This window comes from Ambystoma mexicanum, chromosome 1q, assembly GCF_040938575.1.
Source record: "Ambystoma mexicanum isolate Mex_15411 chromosome 1q, UKY_AmexF1_1, whole genome shotgun sequence".
Lineage (NCBI taxonomy): Eukaryota > Metazoa > Chordata > Amphibia > Caudata > Ambystomatidae > Ambystoma > Ambystoma mexicanum.
This window is the reverse complement of record NC_090922.1, coordinates 911,078,861-911,104,103: the sequence shown is the minus strand read 5'-3', so window position 1 is coordinate 911,104,103 and position 25,243 is coordinate 911,078,861.

Genomic DNA, 25,243 nt, shown 5'->3' with positions numbered 1-25,243 from the left:
GATGCTGGAGCCTGCCACCACTACCAAAAGCCCACAATGGAGACCCTGTCTAACCCTGTCCACCAGCATTCTGGGTCACTTGATTGTCCCCATTTCTCCTCTGCCCCTGCCAGTCTCCCTCTGTTTCCCCCCTTCATCATCACATCCCCTACCCTTCTGCACCGTCTGATTTCCTTCTGCCCCCTGTGTGTGCTTTTTTTCCCCCATCTCCCCCTTTATGCATTTTGACCTTGGCCCCCTCCTCCCTTCTCTCCTCCCTCTCCCTCTCCACCACCCTTTACCCTCCTCCTTGTCCTCTGTCTGTCATTTTCCACCACTACCCCAATTGCCATCAGGCATGGTGATACGTAGCTGCTTGTTCTTTGCAGACATTTGCCCTTCTGCCTCCGTCCATCTGCCCCCCACCTTCACCTTTTTTAGTATTATTTTCCCACTTACTTTTATCATTAGTCCCTCAACCAGTGATTACAGGTCGTCTGTTCCCCCATTCCCTTCTGTGTTTCTTCTCCCCCCAAGCACTATCTTGATTCTTTGTCGACCTACCACAGTATGTCACTTGTTTTGTTACTCTCCTCACCTCTTCCCTCCTCTTCCCTCACTCCCCTCCTTATGTGACTCCTGCACTGCAACTATTGCCGTCAGGCATAGCAATGTTGATGCTAGTTTTGTTTTCCAACATTCCCTCCCTAGACTCTCCCTTATTTTTCCAGGCATGTGTAATATCTACTTCGATTTGATAGTTCATTTTCACATTGTGGACTGTTTGAAGGACATGTGGGCATGTACTGTTCTTCTCCCTTGTTACCTCCCTCATTGATGTGCTTTGATCAACTTTGTGTGTAGGTCATATTATGAATTTCTATGAATCAGTGATGGGTCACTGTCTGCCATTGTCGATGTGGGGTACTCTGTACATGATATGTTCTGCTGGTCAATGGCTGATGCTATGTTGTGCTTTATTTTGAGGTGTCAGGGGATGGGTGTGGTTTAACACACAGGCGTGTCCTTGAGTGCAATGTTCACATGTGCTGTGTACAGGACACTGGGACTCATTTCATTTCACAGTCATGTATTCGATGCATGTCCATACTGACACTAACACTTAGGCAACGCCCCCCACCAACTACATTGTCACCATGCACAAACGTGTGTCCCGGCAATCCATGTTCACTTTTGAGTCATTGATCGTGTACATGCATGACGCGGTACTATTTGGTTGATTGCCCCTTTTTCAAATGATGCTCAAGGGGTTTCCCCAATGCAATGCACACTCACTGTGCTGTCCAGTGAGCAGTGTTTTAAATGCCAATTTTCAATTGTCCAATGTGCATGGCAACAGGTATTCTGACTTTTGTTGCTTGCACCACTGGTGGCATGCATTTGTGCCACTGTTTTCTGGGTGTGATGTTTTGGACAGTCATTTCTTCAGATTCCATGTCACGTGTAATTGTCTTGTGCCTATTTACATTTCTCGCATGGCACTTCATGACTATTGTGTCATGTGTTGTGCATATGGTTTGATGTTTTGCCATTGCATACCATGCTATGGTGTGCAAACGTGGTTCATGTGGGTTGGGAGGGTTTGGGTTGCATACCAGTATGTTCATGCCCTGTTTAGCAAGGGGGAAGCACCTTGCATGTGTTCCCTTTGGTCACATGGGATTGGTTGTGTTTAATTAGCGAGGGATGCACACAATGTGGCACTTCTGTGGACACATTCTCAGGGTGGTAAGGTTGTGACAGTTAACTGTCCCTTTCTCATCATTGATTGTGACCTGGTATGTGCCAGGCCTGTGTGCACTCCGCAGGGGTTGGAGTGTATTTGAAATATGGGGCCACAAGCTGGGTACGGGCTGCCTCGCCACATGCCCTTTCCCCTCTCATGTGCAGTGGCCTTGCGTGTGGTTGGGGTGTGGGGAAACCACCATGTCCACCGGTACGCCATGCCATGTTGCAATGTTGTGCAGGACACATGCTGCCACAATGATCCTGCACACTACTGGGGGTGCATATAGTAGTTGTCCACCAGAGCGGTCAAGGGAGCAGAAGCGTGACTTGAGCACTCCAAATGTTTGCTCCACTATGGCCCTGGTTGCAATATAGGCTGCGTTGTAGCTTACCTGGGGTGGTGTGGTGGGGTTCCATATTGGCATCATCATGTAGGTGCTCAGAGGGTAGGCGCTGTTCCCTGGTAAGGTGATAATGGTTGTCATTAGTTGGGCTTGTGTATTTGTCTGTGTGTGACATGCATGCATGTGCACAGGCATTTGTACTCGCCTAGAAGCCATGTGTCGCCATGCTTCCCAGCTTCCAGGGCCCGGCTCAGGGCGAACATTCTGAATATGAAACTGTCATGGGTGGACCAAGGATAGTTTGCATAGACAGAGGTGATGATTCCCTTGCCATCGCATACCACCTGCACATTGATGGAATGCCAGTGCTTGCGGTTTCGATAGATGTGCTCAGTGGCCCTAGGAAATCGTAGGGCCACATGGGTGCAATCTATGGTACCAAGCACTTTGGGGAAGTGTGCCACCCTGTAGAAATCCAGGACCACGGCCTGCCTTTCTGCGGGTGTTCTGGGAATGCATATGTGCCTGCGGACTGAGGGACGCGCAGTGATGATTGCCAACACCTGGTGTAGGCAACGTGACTGCGTGGGCTGTGAGACACCACCCACTATGGCAGTTGTCCACTGAAATGACCCAGTGGCCAAAGAATGCAGTTCATTGAGCACCTTCTCCAAGGGGCTCAATACTTGGGAGCACAGGGTGGGTGATGTGAGTTCATCCTCCCACTCCCTGACCAGCTCTAGGATGATATGCGGTGGAAACCTATACCTCCCATAGACCTGGTCATCAGGCATCCCAAAAAGGCTGGTCCTGGGCAAAAAAATGCAGGGCCTGGCTATTCTCCTCCTCCTGCAGTGTCCCACGGTCACTGCTGCGAGGAACGGGACATTCATCGTAGCTGTATATGCTTGTTTGTTGTTTGCGTGCACTTTTATGCTGCACGGGGGCGCTTCTGCCTGCTTTTGTGTGGCGGATGTAATTGTGCGTGTGTTTTGCGTGCGCGGGTTTTCCCTATTCGATTCCATGAATATGTGTTGTTCACTAGCGTGTGGGTGTTGCGTGCGTTTCCCAGCGGTACTTCTCACGTTATGCCTACATTTTCATGTGTTGTTCCCCATTCCCTGTGTTCCACCCCCTTTTTAGGTGTGTGCACGAGAAGTTGTGTGCTTTCCCCGTTCCTGTCGCGCACGCGTTTGGAAATTCGCAGTGGCGTGTAAGGTAAGCGCAGATTTGGCCACATCCCGGGAAAAACATGCGCAGGGCCTTCCATGAATCACTTGCGTGCGATTCACACGCATGCACCGGCTTTTTCACATTTGCGCCAGCTTGCGTCACAAATTTCGGTGCACATTTATTCTATGAATTACCCGCATTGATTATTTGTGTCGTTGTAACATAAATGTTCAAGGAAGAGAAAGTAATGATGTGCATTCCTTCTTACTCATACAAGAACATTTAGCAGATATTTGAAAAGATCCGCAACTGTTCTTTGCCAATGAAAAATATTTGTTTTCACAATTTCTGTACCTCTGGTCTGAGAGATAATGCCACTGTTCCAAGATTGCACAATCATTTGGTTTCAATCATCAAAACATTGTCCAACCACAGTGCCTTCTTTTCTTTTACAATGGCTTGAAATAGGTCAATGAGAATTTTGAATTGTGCGCTAAAAATGAATATGTTTCTACAGAGTCAGCTTAATAAATGAAAACTAAAGTCCATACTTATTTTAAGATGACATAACAGAAATGATGCAATATATGCCTGATGGATGTGGTGGTTAGGCAAAACCTTTGTATATTCTGACCACTGTGCTCATCCAATCTCTCGTACATTTCCAAGCACTCTATCTCGAGGATTTGTCTTTTAGTGAACTTTTCACCATTAATATATTTTTTCATCATCAATATATTTGCATCCCAATAAGATTCACAAACACTGTCAGGAAACCATATGTTAACTCTCTTCATTGAAATACTTATAACCAGGCTTAATTTATTACTATAAACCCAGAAAATATCTTGTAACAAAGAAGGTTCCTCCACAATATGAATCTTCATACAGAAAGACATTTGCCCTAGCTAAGCTAACAAAACTAAGGAGGTTAGCCCCTGCTCTAACAGCACTCATAAGGGTTGATTGAGTCACTGTTAAAAGATTCCCCCATATAAAGCTTCCATATAAAGCCTTCTAGAATATTTTTCACATAATGCCTTATCAAGGTGAGGAGTGAAGGCACACATTGCTGTGGAGAGGCCATTAAGAGTGGGAGATCATTACAAAATGCATCTCTGCTGGAAATGTTATCTTCAAGATTGTGCTTTTGATGTACTCGTCACTTTTGGTTTTGGGGGAGTTTCTCTGTAACTCACTTAAACCCCAGCTCCCCCCTTCACCATGTACACCTAATTCTGCTCCACATCTGTGCTTTCCCTTTGTTAATTGGCCTTTCCCAAATGGAATCTTTGGTTTTAAGGTTTTTTGTCTCTTTTAATTCCTTTATTGTTTATTCATGTATTTATGTATTCCTCTGTTTCATTTTGTTTTTTGTTCATGATACCAGTGTCTGTTATACAAGCTGGTTACCTCAATGTATGTTCCTTTATGTGCCTTTAAGCAGACAGATAGTGGTAGATAGCACTCCAAAAACAAAACACCTAAATAAATAAACAAATGATAGAAGTGAGCAGCACTCATTTAATGAACAGGGCCATAATCCTGAAAGTATACCTAAAAATGTAGCCAGTAAGCAGATTCCACACTCTATTCGCACTAAGATCTCACTTCTGCCCTCTTTTGACAGGACAAGCTAACTACAGGACAGGTCGAGAAGGGTGGACAAGGTTGTATTATGCAGACTAACTCCCATACAATTCTTAGCCCAAGAGAAGCCGTGGTGCACACACCAGGCTTGCAACATATTATAAAATATTTCTACAAATCCAAAGCAACCTCTGCTATGCTTTTGCTCTTTGACCACATTCACCTTTCATGAAGTCTGTCATGCACAGGTCCAAATTACTATTCCACTGCCTGTGGAATCATTTAAAAGTTCATTATTGCTAAAACAAAACACAATTTACTAGGATGCTACAGCACATCATGCATCCAAAGTCATTGAGTATCTATTGCCCTTCTAAACTGCATCACATAGACACACACCTCATTGCTGATTGAATCCCTCTAGAAGATGAATCAATTCAAGATATGTTTATTTCGGAACCAGTGTTCCAGAAAAACACAGCAACAATAAGTAAAAATACATGGGTTTTCCTAAAATAATTCTGTATATTTACTGGTTTGCGTACCATCAAAAGTTATACATTTCTGTTACAACCTGACAATCACAATGAAAAAGACAAGTTCTAAAACCAAACACTGGGTACTGTGAAGGCATCATGAAGTAGACAAAGACAACTTAATAAGATTTTGAGTGCTAACTTGAATTAGCTAAAACAGGAGATTTGGAAAAGGGCCTAAGTTGCCCTATGCTAAGGTGGGATTTCCCTACCAAATTTAAACTAGTGATAGACAGTGTTAGGAGGTCCAACTCAAATGCCTGTCTGTGTCCAAAGCCTATACTTGCAGTCACATCTAATTATATACAATGTGTAGGGATATCAGCATCAAATAGGAAGTGGTCAAATGATAGTTTAGAGCTTCTTCCAGCTCATGGATGCAAATGGGTTTCCCTTCCCCAAGGTTCAAATAGTTCACTTTACAAAAGAGGGGTTCCTTCCACAAGCGTTCAAGTCTATCAAAGTTCAAAAATAACGCAATTCCTCTGGCTATTCACTTGTGGGATATTTTTACCCATGCCAATGCGCCCCACTGCACCCCTTTGCCAATGGGGAAAGAAACAGCCAAAAATGGATGTGCTAACCCCTGTGCATGCCAAATCTGCAAAATTGTGCATGGTTCAGAAATCACAAACAGGCTGCACCACCCTGCCACACACAGTCAAAGTTGATTTAAGAACAGAACTCCCGGCAGAAGAATGCCAGTGTGTGCTGTTACCTGTCACATGAAGCAAGGCCACAGAAGTGGGCTAAAATCCAAAAATGCCTTTTGAATACACTTTTCCCAATCAATTGCAAACTTCAAAGTGCTGTTTTGGTGCTCATTTCTGTCATTTTTCAAGTGAACCATTGAAATGAAAAATTTGCTAAAACCACAAGTCATCTAGTGCAGTCAGAGAAAACTGGGCCTCACTGACTGACAGCATTAGAAAGGAAAAGTTATATGAAACACCAGTCCAGCAACAATTTGTTTTCAGTTACACAGGAAAAATACGGATACAAATGGCAACATATCAATTTCAGCTGTGCAGAGGAGACTCCAAGCATAAGCTGAATACTTCCTTCCAGATTGCAGAACATTTCCAGCACTCAAAGACAGAATAATGGTGAGTTGAATGTGTGTGTGCTGCATAAGAAAATAAGATGTAAAAATCCTGTTTGCTTGTGGTCTCGTGCAGAGGGGATGTGGCCTAGCAGTTCGGGCTGGACTGCCCCTTTTGGGGTGGGGCCAAGCCTGATTTGCATATGGTCTTTCCCTTCTGTAATGGCTTGGCAGGCGAAGAACGGTGGTCTGGAGGGTTGCCCCGAGCAATGCCAGTGGTTAAGATTCAGTCTAAACCTTCCAGCCATCACCTCTTTGTTTTTGCTTTGTCACCCCGAGTGGGACGGGTATGCCCAGACGTGGGTCCCGTGCCTGCTGGGCCTAGAGACCCAAGCTACTCCTCACTGATGAGCCCCAACAAGGGTGAAACATGTTTGGGGATGCTTGTGGTCTCGTGCAGAGGGGATGTGGCCTAGCAGTTCGGGCTGGACTGCCCCTTTTGGGGTGGGGCCAAGCCTGATTTGCATATGGTCTTTCCCTTCTGTAATGGCTTGGCAGGCGAAGAACGGTGGTCTGGAGGGTTGCCCCGAGCAATGCCAGTGGTTAAGATTCAGTCTAAACCTTCCAGCCATCACCTCTTTGTTTTTGCATGTGTTTCTTTTTCCTGAAGAAATTGCAAAATTTGCATATTTAAAGCATGTTTGTGAGGGGCTTAATTCTTTTAAATATCCAAATCCCTTAGAAACTGTGCTTATTTTCTATGTTTTAAAGGAAAGACCTTAAAGTGCATTTTAAAGTAACCCAGTTTTGAAGTTAAGTAAATACTTAATTCTGACCATACAGGTCCCAGCCTGGGAAAGATGACACTTCAATTGAGACTTCCTTCCTACAGGAAGCCTTAATGGGTGCTTGAGGTTCACGCATATTTAGACAATGACCTCATTAGACATTTGTCTCTGGGTGAGTCAAAGACAATGGCAGGCTGCCTATTGATCTCGACAGGGGAGCTTCCCTCTCAAGGAAGAGGACACACCTCCCTGATCAAAGGAATGTGACAGCTGTGCCTGTGAAAGGGAAGTTACAAAGGAAAAAAAAACTGCCCAGAACTTTTTTGGTGTTTAAATCCTTGTTTGTGATTAAGTTTGAAACTCTATAACTGTGCAACATAAAGGAGGATACATCTAAACATTGGTAGATGTGGACCTAATTTTAGGCCAATGCTTTGAAGACATTAATGAACCCTGTACCACCTAAGGCACCAAAGTTACAGGAAAAACCCAAATTGTAGCAAAACTATTAATGATGCAAGTCTAAGATTGTATATTAATGCTCTAATGATAATCGCCCAGCTATGTACTGAATTAGAAATCATTAGTCCAAACTGTCATGATTAAAATTGATAAAATCCCAGAGAATGACAAAGACAGTTCTCACAGAGATGCGGATCGAAGGTGAAAATAACCCATCAGATCTGCAATGTATGTGTCTGATTTTATTAGGGGACATCATTTTAGAAATGTACATTTGTGCAAAAGTTAAGTTTTGGTCAAAATCAATGTGGGAGTTCCTAAATCCCATCGTAAAGATGACAGCTCTGTTATAACTGCCAACCAGAAAAAGGCCAGTGCCTTTGTCCACTCATAGCCGTGGGGGTGTGTTTTGAAATTCTGCCCACACCATAAACTTTGTGATGTCACTTGGTAGGATAAATATGGGAACTTCACCACACATAGGGACACACGGCTTCCTGACCACATGCAGATTTCCGCACAGTGCTTTGTTCCAGAACTCTTCACCTTGCAGCTGATTCCAGACTTATTTGCAGATTCCAGGCCTTAGCATTGCTGAACTCTTTTTAGCTAGACCCAAATTCAACCATCCCAAACTTAAGAGAATTTAATTCTGATCCAGTCTGGCTTGCTACCATTAAGGAATGCCTGCTGAAACTCACATCAAGCTAATCTTCTGTGTCCAGTGACAAGAAGGGCCAATCCCTTCCAAATCCAGTTGAGGTGTCGTCCAAATTGACCAGAACCGCCCAGCTGACTGATCCCTCCAGAAGTGCCCTGCTGCCGGTAGATCTGATCCAATGCGCACAACCCTAATGGTCCAATCTTAATTACAAGGGACTGTAAGTATCAACAGGAAGAATAGTAACCCCTAGCATATTGCCTTGTCTTATCCTAATCTCAACCCATCCCACCTTAAACTTCAGAACCTAATATTGTCAGAGCTATTCTTGCACTGATGTTTTCTCATTTGTCTCATTAAACCATAACCCATTAGTTATTTGGATTAAATTAAGTAATTTCCATGCAGAACGGAAACTAGAGTATCACACGGCCGTGAGTAACTGATTCATGAATGGCATTCTCTTTTCCATAGTCATAAATATGGTGTAATCAAACCAATCTGTCATTTTTAAAACCAAATTTCTGCTTTTCTCTGCGCCTATTTTTCAAAAACACCCCTTACTAAAACTCCTACAACTTCTTCAATTTTATAGAAAAAACCTAATTTCAACTCTCACTTATACCTAAGACCCTTAGCTACATCCACAACCAAAAACCGCAGAACAGTCTATTTGACCCGTTTTTATCAAAAGTTTCATAGTGAAATTTTGCCACAAATGTACATTTCACCAAAGTTTTACACATGTCTTTTCCCATCCAAAGTGTTTATTCCCTCCCATCCTGATCTAACGTGTGTACTGTTGTTTATCGTGTTGTTCATGTGTGTTAGGACCTGTTTTGTGTTGCTTTCATAACAATTTTTATCAATTCAAAAATGTGTGCAAAGCCGTTTTCACCTGTCAGTTTAAAAGTGTCAATTTCCAAAAACGTTTTTCTCTCTTGTTTGGGAAGGGAAGATTGCATTCAAACTCTAGTCATTGGGCCTTTTACGAGGTGGATGGTAAGGGATTACCGGCACCGGTAAGGGCACTGGTGCCGGTAATCCCTTACCGCCCTACTACGAGGTCCCTTAGCCGGTCCCTTCCTTAACGCCTGGTTTTACCAGGCGTTCTGGAAGGGACCCGTTAAGGGACTTCAGAGCTAATAACGGTACCGCAATTTGCGGTACCGTTATTAGCACCTTCCCCTTCCCCATTGAGCCATATGGGGGCTGAAATGGGAATGGGGAATGGCTTTTTGAATGGGGATTTACCGGTCCCGCAAAGGTCAGAATAGACCGGTAAGTCCCCATTGAACGGGACCGGACACGGTACCGGTATTGGAGGTAGTCATGGTGCTAATAGCGCCATGACTACCTCCAACCTCGTAATGAGGCCCATTGTCTTTCATTCCTGAATACCTGCTGCTTACGTACCTCTGTGTAGGTTTGCTCATTTGTGCCTCAAGAACATTGCAGGGGGAAATATTAACCTAAACGCTATCTGTTCACAAACCAAAACTATTCTTTTTCCTGTGTTTTCTATCTATTCTGCATTATTATAAGTGAATTCAATTGCTTTACTTATTTTTGAATTGTATTGTCACCCCTTGGTGATTGCTGCCCATATATATATATATATATATATATATATATATATATATATATATATATATATATATATATATATATATATTTAAACTCATTCAGAATATTGAACTTATAGACACAAAAAAAGTATTTCATTTGCGCACTACATGCTAGGCGAGACCCAGGTGTGTGCCTGATTGACAGGTTTTGGGGGCTTGTGCCGTGATTCTGAGTTCGAGATACCACCCGTGACAGTCTAACACAGCATACTAGCCAGCAGGGTACAGACACCTTGCTGAGTTGGTGTACTGTGCTACACTGTACAAGCACCTCTCAAAATAAATACTCAAAAAATCAGGCCTGACTGTAAAAGTAAAAGTAAATTCACCCTACAATAAGTCATAAGGAAATTGATATTTCTAAAATGGTGATCCCAGTAGAGATTAATATGGCTATAGAGCACCTCCTACACAAACTGTTTATCAGCAGTGAATGGCCAGAACAGAATGAGCAGATCTGGCTGCAGGAAATCAAAGAACAGGTCACTGCCATAGACCTCGATACATTGCAGGACAAGGGTCCATCACACCAAGTGCTTAGTGAACTGTACATGGCCCCAAAAGAAAAAGAGGAGCAGTGTTAAATTGCCAAAATAGTGGCCTACCTCTACCTCCACATAGGAATAATACAGGCAAAGCATACAAAAAATATAGTTCTGGAAAAGAAGCAAGTGGAAACACTAGAGAAAATCCAAACTAATTTTGACTCTGCAGAGGAAAGGCTACAGAAGAGCCAAGAATCAGAGACAAAGCTAGGCAGTACTTGACAAAACTAAAGGAAGATCTGGCTCTCTTACAGCAAGAGAAGGCAGAGCAAGATACCAAATTAAAGACACTGCAAGATGAGTCCAGCGCATTCCAAAAATAGAGGGACAACATGGCTGAACAGAGGGGCACTCTAAATCAGGAGAGGGACGCCTTAGGCCAGGAAGTCAGCAAATTAAAAACCAAGTTAGAGAAAAGAAAGTTGCCCTCCAGGAGCTTAGTGAAGTTAAAACCGAATATGAGAAGCTACCAGAGCACACCAGGCGGGTGGAAGATGCTCTGGAAAAGAACGCCCAGACCAATAATGATAAAACTCAGGAGGTGAGTCTCCTGCAGCAGAAATTGGCCCAGTATTTCCAATCCCGGCAGGAAGCACAGAGAGATAATGAGGCTCTCTGTGAAAAGAATGATAGGCTCCACAAACAGATAGCCATGCAAGAACAGATCATTGAGACCAGTAAGGCCCTAATAGAGGAGCAAAAGAGTCAGATTGTGGCATGTCACTAGGGAATAGGGGCTGAAAGAGAAGAGGTAGGAAGGGACAGAAAAACCCCTGAATAGAAAATCAGGACCCCTGTCATCAAGGACTCTAACCCCTTCAATACCATGGACTCTGCCACCGTCATGTCCACTGGCGCATATGAACCAAGGGCCACAGGGATGGTAGATTTCAGCAGAATTGGCAACATGGGACTGACAGACCAACACCTCCCAGAAATGGATGGGCGGGTGTCTCTGTACAGATTCCCAAATGTTAGGGCTAGCCTCTCTGATCAGGAAGACTCCTGTGAGGGGAGAATCAGGGAATTGGATCCTCAAAAATACTGCCTACCAAAGAATCAGTCTATCAAATTTGGTGGGGAACTCCAGGAAAGCAGGCCCACAAAGAGTATCTTAAAGACCTCTTCCCAGCTAGGGCAGGGGGGGGGGGTACTCAGCCAATCCTGGGAGCAGGGGAGAATCAGAAGACTCTTCTGAGTGCAACAGGCATCAAGAAACTAGGCCCCCATATTCAGCCAGCCATTCTCAAGCTCACAGAATCGCTGTTATCCACCACTATTGGAATGATGTTGGGTTCTGTATTGACTAATGGTGTTGGGTTTAACCCCAACCCTTTCTGTTGGAGATGGGCATTTAGGTGATCATATGCATCAGGATTTTGCAATTTCTGTCCTCTTTTAATTGTTACTTTAAGTGGGAATAGTCGGGTCCATTCGGGGATGGTGACTTCCTCTCCAATCTGAACTTCAACTGCATATGGCAGCAACTGAGCTGACCAAAATGCCTTCTCAGGATCATCAAAGTCCATGGGATTACCGGCTAATCGGGAACAGGCTTTGAAGTTTATCAGGTCCAAACAAATGGCAAAGCGATTGAGAATGTCACTGCCTAAATAAATTGCAGCAGGGACATCTCACACGACCCAACAGTTATGCACTATACTTTTGTTGCCTGTGGAAATTTTTGGAATTGGGAGTTTCCAGGTCCATTTCCCATGTACCATGAAGCCCTTACCGTTGTTTACACACTCTCGGGCGAGAGCAGAGTCCATCCACTCATTTAGCTGAATAGGCATGAACAAGTGTTCTCCAATTTTCTGAATGTCAGCCAAGCTTTGAGCTGGTTTCTCATCATTTTGGACTATGGAAGTGGGATTTTCTGATTGTGAATGGTAACGAATTTCAGAGTATTATCTTCTAGTGTGGAATGCCACTTGAGACTGGAAGGAAGGTTGATTTTCAAAAATGCAGAGGAATTCCCATCACCAGTTTGTAGTCCTACTGCAATTACTGTCACGTCAGGGATTTTGTTGTTCTGAAAAGGGAATTCAATGTGATCCTGTTTCTGTTCAACCATGTGTCATGTGTCATTTAAACTAACATGGTTAAAGCTATGTTTTAATTTTATTGGTCGGTTAGTCTGGGTCCTGAGAACCTTGTTTACAAAATCTATTAGGGGAGACAATCTACGCAGGATGTCTTTCCCCAATAAACATGGTGTGCCCTCTGGAGTCACAACTATGAGTGGGTGTTTCACCTTGTGTCGCCCAATTTTAATTTCTAAATCTGCAGTCCCCTCAACACAAATTTCATTCCCATTGAAGTTCTGAAGTTGTCCAGGAAGAGGGGTGAGAGGGATCTGGTATCTCTCCCCCCTTCCTGAATTCAGCTGATCAAATGCCCTCTTTGACAGAGGGGTGGCTTGGGATCCAGTGTCCACCAGTGCCAAAAATGTACATTGCCCTTGTACATGGACTGGGACATAAAATCTTCCCCCCTTCTCCTCAAGGCGGCAAAGATAATGTGCATTTTGGGCCAGTTGGTGGGTTCATTTCTTGACTCTTGATTCTGACACAGGGGTAGTTTGGTAGGATTTGGTGTGGGAGCTTGGGGATCTGTAACAAAAATGTGGCAGTTGGATATTGGGGGAGTTTTGGGCTCCCTGGTTCTGATTCTAGGCCGCCCCACACTTTTTGGAGGCAGTCCCCAGAATAACAGCGACCTTAGGAGTATCACTCTGGGCACAGGCACCATTATTGGAATGGCGGTTTATGACCGACATTTTTCCATAGATTTAGGTAATGAACTGCTAGGACCAATCCCCAATGACTGTTTTGACAGTGATAGCAACAATGACACAACACCAGACAGGATCTTCACCCGGCATGGGGGGAATTTTCTGGTGTACTTTTCCTGCCCTTATGGTAAGGAAGAGGTGACCTGTGACTTCAGGAGGGATGAGGTGATCTTTCAATTCCAACGGTTTTGTAGGAAAAAGTGACTCAAAGGTTCTGTAGATGAAATTACAGTATTTTAAAACACTTGGACAGAGTGACGGGGGGTGCAGGGGGGAGGGGAGGTTGGGCCAGGGAAGGTCACCCAACTCAATGTACCTGTCTCTAAGGAAGAGCACCCTGTCCTTAGCGGGAGTGCCTGTCCCTAGGTAACGTGTGTAGTGGCGCCTGTCTGACAGAAATAGAAAGGAGGGCTGCCCCTCATATTCTATACTGGTGACCAACCTATTCAATGAAAGCACCACCCAACGCACAAAGAGCTAAGATTTGTATTCAATCTTCAATCTTGTAGACAATCTTCAATACTGTAGGCAGATCCAATTTCGTTTTTGTTCAGCAAAGTCCAGAACTGTGGATTAGATTCTGTGACTAGCTGGGTGTAATTGGAAAGACATGGGAGCAGGTCAACTGTATGTGTTCCTTCTTCTGTGTCAAATTTTAATTCTTGCCCATAGGTCGCATGAGAAGGAGCAACTAGCAGTTCAATAATTGGAAAAGCCTGGGAATAGTTAAAGGTAAAAGGGTCGTGGGGCCTTGAGGTGTAAAAGAAGCTCTTATAAAAATACGCACTTTTACCATAAGTGTGTGTGAGAGCAATTGTGTGAAGCAATATCCATTTCCTCTTATTGGGGATATTTGTATTGGGTCATGAGAGCCCTCATGACCTCTGGGGTCGACCGGTTTCAATGGCAAAAGTAGATGAAGCCATCTTCGTCAGGACCGTGATTCCATGTTAGGACCAAATCCAAGAGTTCAGAGTGGCTGAACTGGATCGGGCGTCTCCTGCAGGCACACAGAAGGGGGGGCATGGAAAAAACAAGAGCTAATTAGGGGGGCGTAGGCACAGTTGACTGGGTTTACGGCAGAAGGGAAGTCTAACCACTCTATGAGAGTGAGAGATAAAAAAAAGACCAAACCTGATGGTCATACAATACAGGAGATTAAGGGTGCCTGATCACCGGTGCAATCTAACTCATCATCGGGGTGTGGGTGGGGGGGGCTAGAAAGGCGGGGGAGGTGTAGGGTCCCTGCTCCCTTGTGACAACATGCTGATAGTGGGAAGATATTAAAAGCAAATATCTCTGTGCCTTGTCAGGCGGTGGAGGAGGTGCTCTGGTCTGGTAATAGCAGGCAACACTGTTAAAGAAGAGTGAGTGTCAACACGAGAAGGTGTCATCAGAGCAAGTGAAGAAATGAATGAGGCTGGGGAAGCCACAGCTTGGGGGTGCAGAAGTCCTAATCCATACCTGATGGTTTGTGCTTGCAGAAGCACCCTCGCCGTCTCCAGGTGCTCGGGAGCGTTGTGCTGCTCCAAAACGCATTCGATCGGTAAAAGTACCCGATCGCCTAAAAAGACACGAGAGCAACGCGTCGAAGGTGTGCCCAACTGCCTCTCGAAACAATGAGAGAGCGCGTCGGGGACTGCTGAGTGTGCTGTGGGCTGGTAGGTGCGCGCAATCGCCTCTCGAAACAACGCGAGAGCGCGTTGGATGCAGCTGATGCTGTACAGAAGCCTGATGTCGGTGTCAGACCAACAAGGGGGCCCCCCCACGGGGGTCAAAATGGTAAAGCAATGTGAAAGCTCGGCATGGAAGGGAGAGGGAGGAGGGGGGAGGCAGTGTGGGGGGGAAGGAAGAAAGGGGGGATGCGGGAGGGGAAAGTGTCGGGCAAATGGAGGCAGGGGGGGCAGAAAGCCTCAGTGGTGGTGTCCCAAAGGGGACACTCACCAGCTGGGGCCCGCAGGGGGAAATATCCCTCAGAAACAAAAAAGGGGGGAACGTCCCCGGAAGGTGGTGGACCCAGTGTCTTGGATGAGGGTGCTAGGCCAATGGTGCTTAGCTAGTGGCCAAGCCAAAAAACAGTAGGATCCAAAGAGTTGGGAGCATAAAAGGAGCCAACAGGATTGAAGCCAAAACACTAGTGAACTGGTGAGTCCCAAAGGATGGGAGCCAAAAATAAAACAAGCAAAAACATGGAGAGCCCTGGAAGGGCCTAGGTGAGCATGGCTAGGTCGAGCCACTGGATGTTTTCATTGAGGCCTTTCGAACATGTGTTCAGTCTGAAAATCCATTGCTGTTCTCGTCTGAAGAGGATGTTGTTGAAGTTGCCCCCTCTGGCAGGGGGTGTGATTCTCTCTATGATGGTCCATTTGAAAGTGTCTCCCGTATGTCCTTCGGCTGTAAAATGGCTACTAAAATGTTGTACTAAGGGGGCTGTCAGCTTGTTGGTGCGTATGCAAGAGCGATGTTCAATCATACGTATGCGGACTGCCCTCATTGTCATGCCTATGTATCTCAGGTTGCACGGGCATGTGATCATGTAGATGACTCCCTTGGAGTTGCAATTCGTAAAAGTAGTCTGTCTCCACGGGGTCTGCCATCCTATAACTATCTCAGTGGTTCTTGCTGTCTGGCCACACATTAAGCAATATCCACAGGGGGCATGGCCTATAGCAGGTGATGTATTCCAGAGGGTCCGTTGGATCGGTCCTGTTGTGGTTGTGTTCTGTGTCGAGGTTTTCACTATTTTGTCTCTTATATTGGATAGTCTTTTGAGGGCAAACTGTGGGACCGGTATGTCTGTATTGCCTGTGTTGAGAATCGGCCATAGTCTCTTCACCTCTTTCTTTATTTTGCTCAGAAGGGGCGAATAGCAGAAAACTGCTGTGAGCCCTGTGATGTTATCTTGTTAAACGGTTAAAAGGATTTCAACGGCTTGTCCGTTGTTTTTTTATTTCTACACTAGCTTACCCTGTTTGTTGTTACATGATCTTTCAAGTCCACCAGGACTGCCTTCCCCACCTGAAGCCATCAGTCCAAGTTAGTACTTTAACCAGGGACTTCTCCACCCAACTTGAGGAGGTTGCTGAGATAGCCAAACTAGAAGTCTTTCCGGGCTTCAGGGAGATGGTTGAAGAGAGAGTCAACCTAGCTGATGCCTGTGAGACTCTGGAGCAAAAGCAAAAATTGAAACAAGTTTTCTTGGATTTTCAAGATCTCTTTGTGGTGGACTCATATGACTGTGGTCGCACCGAAATCCATACAACAACAATTCCCATGGACCCTGGTATGACTCCAGTGTTTGTGAAGCAATACTGCTTGCCTCTCGCATCCATGGAGTCTCTCACAGAAATAATTAAAAACCTTCAGTCCCGTGGGATAATTCATCCAGTCCACAGCACCTTCAATAATCCGATGCTGGGGATATTGAAACCAAACAGCCAGTGGAGACTCTGTGCTGATTTGAGGGAGCGAAACAAATGGGTCCACACTTCCCAATGGCCTCTTTCCTACATTGACAAGGGCTGGCCCAGATCCAGGGGTCAAAGGTATACACTGCCATTGACCTGACCAATGGGTACTGGACCGTACCTGTCAGTAGGGAGGACCAATACAAGCTGGCCTTTACCTTCTGGGGGCAGAAGTACACCTGGACCCAGACTCCCTTCAGATACATCAACTCCGGCAATTACTTTAATAGCTTTTTGCATAAGGCCATGCCCGACTTGGGTGAAAGGGGTAACCTGGCCTATGTAGATGATGTTCTGATCAAAATCTCAACTGTGGAGGTATACATAGCTGAGATCCTTTATGTTCTGACACAGTTGAGGGTGGCCAGAGCAAAATTATCTTTCAAAAAAGGCACAGTGGTGTAGGACCCGTGTACATTTCTTGGGGCATGAGATAACTCCTGAGGGTCTCTGTCCCCCTGAAAAGAAAGTAGAAGCCCGCCTTGAACTAAAAGACCCCACAGCGCTGTGTGGGCTAATGAGCCTCCTTGGACTGACTAACTACAGCAGAAAGTTCATTGAGGATTACGCAGAGATCACAAGACCACTGATCCATCTGTTTAAGGGGGGGGTCAAATGGGAGTGGGGTCCAGAACAAGCCGAGGCAGTAAGACTACCCAAAAGAAGACTCTCACAAGTTCCTTGTCTAGCTTACCCTGTCAAAAACATGGAGTTCTTCTTGGAGACAGGGTTCTCAAATATATGCTGGACCGCAGTATTATACCAAAAGCATTACAAGGTCAATAAAGTAATCTCCTATGCGAGTAAGACTTTATCCTCCGTGGAGGAAAAATTCAATGATTGTGAGAAGGCACTCCTGGCAACGGTGTGGGCATTAAAGAATTACCGCCCATTCATCCAGGGGGAACACATCATAGTGTAGACTCCACACCAGCCTCTACAATATCTTCAAAGTGACAGAATTTGGGCTGGAAATGTGAGTAATTCCCAAATTACTTCCTGGATTTTGTCAATGCAAGGCTTTCCTGTGGAGGTCAGATATTGCCAAAACAAGAAGAGTCCCCTCGCGCAAGGTCTGGCTGACTTGCATGATTGTGCCAGAGAAAACTGTCTCGAGGACGAAAGTCTTAAAATCAAGGACAACATGGAGGCGTACCTCAATTCCCCACACAAAGTCTATGAAGAAGACAAGTGTGAGGGAATGCCCACTGTCTATATGGATGGGTGCTCCTACCATATTGACAACAACGGGGAAAAGGAACTTGTGGCCGGCGTGGGGAATGCCTGGGTGAATGATGCCCCAGAACCCTGCGCTGGGTACAAAATCGGTCCCCGTAGTAGTCAAGTGGCAGAGCTGATGGCTGTGCATCAAGCCATCCTCACTGCTGTCCAACACCAACTCCACGAACTGGTCATAATCACTGATTCAGATTACGTCCGGAACGGGTTCGTGGAGCACCTTGTTAATTGGAAAACCAGAGGCATGCTATGTGCTAATAACAAACAAACCACTAAAACATGGAAAACTAATACAGAATATTGATGATCTGGTCACCTCTAGTGGGATGACCATCTACTGGAAAAAGATCAAGGGTCATTTTAAAGTAGAGGGACCAGAGAAAACTGGAAATGACTTAGCTGATCAGCTGGCCAAAACCGGAGCCATCCAAGGGGATCTACTTGAGATCAAGTCCCTGTTTGGGGAAATCCAGGTCACTGCTACCATTTTCACAGTCAGCTCATGTGACAGAAGCATGGTTTTTGAATATTCAGCAGACACAGTGCACAGAAATGTTGCAAGACTAAAGTTTTCCAGGACAACACAGTCCCATCGAAGTCGCTCTAAGAGATACTTTCAAGGCCATTGAGCTCGGCACCTGGGTGCATGTGAAGAATTGGCAGAGAAATATCAATCATATCTAGTTAAATTAAAATCCAGCCACAGTGTGGTATAACATTTTCAGGCTAGATTTGTCAACAAGGTATGAGAAGGGAGTTTGGTGGCCAGAGCAATGGTGTAGAAGGTATAGGGCGTGCAACAGGGAGATAATCAGCAGAGAGAAGTTTTGATGTCCTTAGGGTGCAGCATTCTAAAGTATCCTTACTGATGTCTGCAGGGTACATCATTGGTCAGAATTGGTGTGAATGTCTCGCCCCAGCCATCGGCAAGATGTCATGTCCAATCAGTATTCATAAGTTTATCCATTTGTAAATTGGGCAATGACAACCAACGGAAAACAAATGTTTTTGACAGATCAGCATATTATGTCAATTTGGGCCAAAAAGTATTTTATACAATTAGGGTTATGTGGGGACTCAGGAATAAACTCAGACACAAGTAAGACTTTTATGGAAAATAAAATGGTTGAAAAAATGCCTTTATGATGCTGCTCTAAGAGGAATTTCCCTACCTAAACCAAAAACTAAGGATCTGTCTGTGTCAGAATATCCCAAACAAAACTGTCCCATGTCCAAAGTTCTATTCTGACCCTCACACTATAAATTAAAATCTAAGGTGAAAAACGTAAATGCTTTTAACCTTGGGTGGTTTAGAAAAGTGTTCATAAAGGAAGAATAAATGGCTCCAACACAAATGTTCTTTAAGGATAAGGTTCCTTGTTCCAGAGGGTGGTTCCCTTCCCCTGGGTTCCTTTTTACTCTGTGATATTTCACAAACAATAGGTCCTTGTCTCTTCCGTAAGCATTGAAAACCTGGCTTTTCCCTTAAACCATGTAAAGGACTGCATAGGGCCGCCAAACTAGCAAGCAACGGCCAGAATTCAGCTAGAATTCCATTTTCTCTGAAAGTAGGAATAGTCGATGGAAAAAATAGGAACAAGCGTGGCACGAAAGCTGGCTCAAGAGACCAGAAGGCTCTGGGCGAGGCAACTGCGTGCTCTCCACAAATGGTTTGATGACAATGGCCTGGCAACCACCATACCAAAAGTTGGCAATTGTCGCCCCTGCACTCCGTAGCATATTGCCCATGACTGCAAACCTAAGACATGACATCACTATAATCATATGCTATGACCAGGCAAGCTCATTGCCACCCAACCAGATATGCCCCAAGTCCATCTGTATATATCGACCTAGAAACTAGCGCTCAACAGCAACCATAATCTGAGCTTAATTCATCAATATTCCCATAGGGAAGCATGCCACCATCACTCCAGGACATGCCAACCACTTTCATACAGGCCTTTCCGCAAGACCACTTTGCACCACCACGCTCCCGGAACACTCAGAGATCTTAATGCGAGTGGGCCCGCGCCTGTCAAACTTTATCCATCTTGGAATTAGCACGCAGAGCCATTGTCACAGATCCCCTCTCAGCCTACCACGTTTTGGCCCTATTCCTGTTAACTCCGTGCCAAGCTCTGCCTATCTAGGAACTGACGTGCAGCGCCATGCTACAGAACCAAATAGCACTTGTGTTCTGGATACCGCATTTGGGTCATATCTTGTTGCCTATCGGGTACACAGGGTGGTATATGCTCAGGTCAGGCAACCCTGCCCTACTAGGAGTGAAGACATAGAACCCCCACTCCCGAGGCGAAATAACAACTAAGCCTGGTGGGACTCTCCTAAAAATTACGCAATAACCACAGATGTGTCAGGAATTACCCTGCCTTCTACCATGGACTATGACCATGGACTGGGAATATGGGTCTATGGGTCCTCAGACAACAACAACAAATCCTCTGGAAGAGGGACCGTCCAACCGGGCAAACATAACTTACTCCACACCAGCCAGAGAATCTCTCTCAGAGATCCACTACTGCGAACCTCCAGGACAGACACGGCCAACTCATCGGTTTCCAGAAAGCAGACCAGAAAAAGGGCCTCCTACCAGTAAGCACAGGAATAAAATCCTACCAATATGCTCACTCTCCACTTTACACCAATAAACGATAGAATGAGGCTATACTCCTCTATCAATTTTGCCTAGCTGCACACACCTACCCTGCTCCTGTCTCAACAGTCTGGTAGAACGCAGTTACATCCCACAAAAAAAACAGTCTTGCTGCACACATAATCTCTTGCACAAGCCCCATGGCTGCCAGAATGCAGACTCGAAGGCCAATTTAACTTGATGCACACATTCCACTGATCTCTACACCCATCGCACCACACTTAGTATATTAGAATGTGGCCACCTCTGTGCAAACTACACTGGCTGCCCACATACCGAGTACACCCTACCCCTATATGCTACTCTACTCTCCCCACTGACCTGTACCACAGTCCCTAAGGGCGTTCAACCCACAGCGCTTTGAGATCATACCAAAATATATAAGGTGCTATACAAATACATAACTTAACATAACATCATATCTGTTAAAAGTAAAACTAAAAAACTATCAACAATCCCATGGCTACTAACAGGCAATATTACGTAACTATTCTATACACATGGGTTAAACATGCAAGCACAATAGACACAATCTAACTGCTGGATCCCTCTCATCCGTCCACCAGATGTATATATGAGGTGACAAGTACTGGCCAGAAGAAGTATAAGGAGGAGCACATGTTTTGAAGTGAACTCGGCCCAACATTGCACCAGAATGTGACACAGTTTGTTTCAGACAACAGTGAACAGTTAAGTCACTACCCTGGTCAAAAATAACATGGACTCTATATTGCATATTCAAACCCATTCATGGAAAATCAAAAATGGAAAATAGGTTTTTGAAAGCCATAATCAAGCTTACAAAATTTACAAGAAAGAATTAAAATAAAATTTAAGGACATCTCAAAAATAGATGAATAGTATTGTAAGATATTTTGTTTAATACATGGTATCTTCACTAGTAGGGCACAACTGTTTTAACAGCCCCTATTGTACAGTCCCGCCATGCAATTCTCGGACAATTAATAGGTTGGGTTTTATGGTTGCAACTCACATTTTTTTAAATGAACAAAGTTAAAGGTGGTCCACTGACTTTATGCACAGGAAATTACTGCATGATATCAGATGCACATTACATGGGCTAAATTACCCAGATAAACTTGGCCGTCCTGGGACAATCTCGCTAAATACAATATATGCATTTAGTCACACAACAACACTATTAATGTTTCTAACAATTCTAATCCTAAATAATACAAGACCACCTCTATACAGAACTTAATTCTGCGAGCACTATGTCACTTTTTAACCAGTATATATAAACTCTTTTAAGTTTGCATTTATATAATTAAGATTCAATCAACTGTTTTCAGCATTATCAAATGCATCCAATGGTACCAGAGAAAGGTTGCATAGAAAAATGCCATTTATATATACATATATCTGCATTATACAGCCCCCCATGTAAATGTGTGTTTATGAGTTTCTAATCTATGTGCTTGAAATTTAATTGCAGGCAAAACTTAGTTGCATCAGAATTCTACAGGCATGGGTTTGAAAAACATTGATATGAGAACAGACAGGATGTCAGTCCTATCAATCAAGATAGGAAAATAGCTTTGTGATTTTCTAATACAAGTACCCCGCCCACCTAGGTTCACAAACTGGACCACTGTGCAATGTCAAGCGTGTGTAGAAGGTATTTTATATAATTTATTCTCTCATGGGACTGGCATAAGGATGGCTGTCTTCCTTCCATCTACCCATTCACTTCTTTTTAAATCTATTGATGTTATAGATCACCCACTATCAAGCATTTCTTCATTAGGCTATGGAACAGATATTTCCATATAGCAGATCAATGTAAATATATCCGTGAAAACACATTGGGTACTATTTAACTTTCACCTGCAAAAAGCTACACTGACAGCGCAGGCAGTGTTCGCTGTTTTATACAGCACACAAAGCATAGATAAAAGAGATGTGTTTATTTGTTTAACTGTTTTCACCCTCAGCTTTAGTGCAATGAAAACAGGATATAACTTACACTAACAGATACACTATCAATTACAGAAAATGTATTGGATAGTGTATCTACTTTTCCGCTCAATAATGTGCTTTGATTATTGACGAGTTCCATCTTTCCCTTTATTGTGGAAAGAGACCAAGTTGTTCTTGGTCATAGACCCGACGCTCATCTCTAATAACTAGATAAGTTAATTGTCGACATAGCTTAGGGGACCAGCACATAGAGTGCATAATACGATCAGATTGCAACAAAGTCAAGTCTGATCTACAAGAGAGATGGAACGTCTGTACCTTAATAGAAAGAATGATAGGAAGGTGGTCGCCATAGGACGTGGAACCAATTCGCACAAGATTAACCATAGCGAGCAAATTTGCTGAAACAAAGAAAAAGTTGATGCAAGAGGAGGTAAGATCCCTATTCCATGTAACAACAGAAGGGCCATTATGAAAATTGACCATGTGAGTGTTCCAGTGATCAAAATAATGAACCCATAGCTCCCCTCTACGTCTTGAATTTGACTGTGACCTGCCCCCGTCAAATCTTTTTGGGAAGCAATCCATTGCATGAGGCGTTGAAGTCTCCACCAACAATAATATGATAATGAGGATTGTTAATGAAGACAGCTTTGAGTACCAGATCTAAAGAGTCAAAGAATTTGTAAAGAGTATTTTTTGAGCGGTTAAAATAAATACATATGATCAAAAAGATCAGCGCTGGGGAATTCAACTGATGGTATTCGACTGCCAAGATATCATTTGAGAATGAATTAACTTTTTGCATGGATACTATTGTTCGTTACAATTGCAAGTCCCCCCCAAGGGTCTGCCCAGTAACCCTACAGTTGCATGGAGAGAGAACGTGGTAAATCCATCTACACCAAACAAATAAGTGCACATGGTTTCCTGAATGAGAAAGAGGGCAGGTAGTTCGTAATAGTGGAAAGATTCAATCCAGGATTTTAAGTTTAGACACCCACAACAATTCCATGAAATGATTGTGTCAAGGGGAAGGCTACGTTTGCTTGGCTGTATTTGGTATTTCAGAATGGAAAAATCGGAAATACAGGTGCCGTGTATGCTGCCAAGTTGCGACAATGGTTCGTTTTTGGCCACAGAGGCAATAGATGGTGATCCAAAATCATGACTAGACAGCGTTTTGTAGCCAAATTGCCCGCGAAAGATAGGATCTTTATTGCCTGTTTGTGGCAACTGGAGGCGGGCTCTAGTCTATCATTGGGTCCTACCGTTAGAGAATGAAGACTGTAGGGAGAAGTTTTAGAATCCATGACACGTTCTACGTGCATGGAATACTCTGAGCAAAGGGGATATATTGGGTCCTCACCCTTCTTCTGAAATGAGGCATGGAATTGTTGAGGCTAGAATTCAACCGCCTCGCATTCAAACATTTTCCACTACGCAAGTTCCCGACCATGGTGGAATAGTGGGCGCAAATCAGATGAGTAATATTATCCAACAAAAAAATTAAATGATATGTAGAGCCAAGGATACCCTTTGCCAGTTTGATCGAGTGTAAACAGTGCCAATAAACAGACTATTTTTCAATTAATTAGACTGGCGATGCTATACAACTGCAAAGTGACTGGACATGTGTTGTCAAACAGTTAGGATGCCATAGATCAATATTACAGTTAGAATAAGAATCACTCGGACTCTCAATAGGTCAATTTAGGTGTAGAATAACAATGCGGCGAGGGTATAATAACATTAGATCAATACTGAAGAGCCCCCACCTAACTCACAGAATAGCCAAACAGTCACAACACTTCCTGGGCAATTCCGGATGCGCGTGCGAGATGCACGTGCGCCGGAGTGTAAGATGGATTGGCTGTGATGCAGTGGGCAGGTCAGAGCTGGAGAGAAAAAGAAACAGAATATAGCGTGTGATTCAAAAGTGAATGCACTCCAAACAGTAGTGAGCACAAGTCCAACGGGCCATGCTGAATAAGTGAAGTCAATATTTACTTAAGTGTTTCCTCACTCCTAGCGCTTCTTCTTGCTGACGCCTCAATTGCACGGCAGAGGGCAAAGAAGAGTTTTATAGTAACGATGCAGGCAGGAGGCAGCGTTCCACAGCCAAACAGTCACAACACTTCTTGGGCACTTCCGGATGCGCGCTATGCTTTTTACAATCAGTAAAATCAGTCAAGCATTTCATTTAAAATATTAAGGTATTCTATTTTTAAGCAGTGTCCTCTTGTGGGAATGTTTCCCAATTCCATTTCACCACAGGGACGGATCAGGACAATAACGCCAAAGGGTTTGTTATACTATATAATAAAAGGCCAGATGGATGTGTGTCCAAATCCATCCTGCTCGCTTCACCTGTTGTCACCACTAGTGGGAGCTGTTGCCTTATGCATACAACAATAAGACTTCAAGCTCAACTTCCAGGTGAACAAAATGTACATTTCAACAATGATAACATACAATTAGCAGCAGAAAAGGCCCAATACAGGGACACTACTTTAACAATATACTTCAAGTTGCATAAACTAAGAAAAGATATACATTAAAAAAACATGTAAACAAAAATTAATTTGAATAAGCATTATTTCTCTAACAGAATTTGTATTTTAG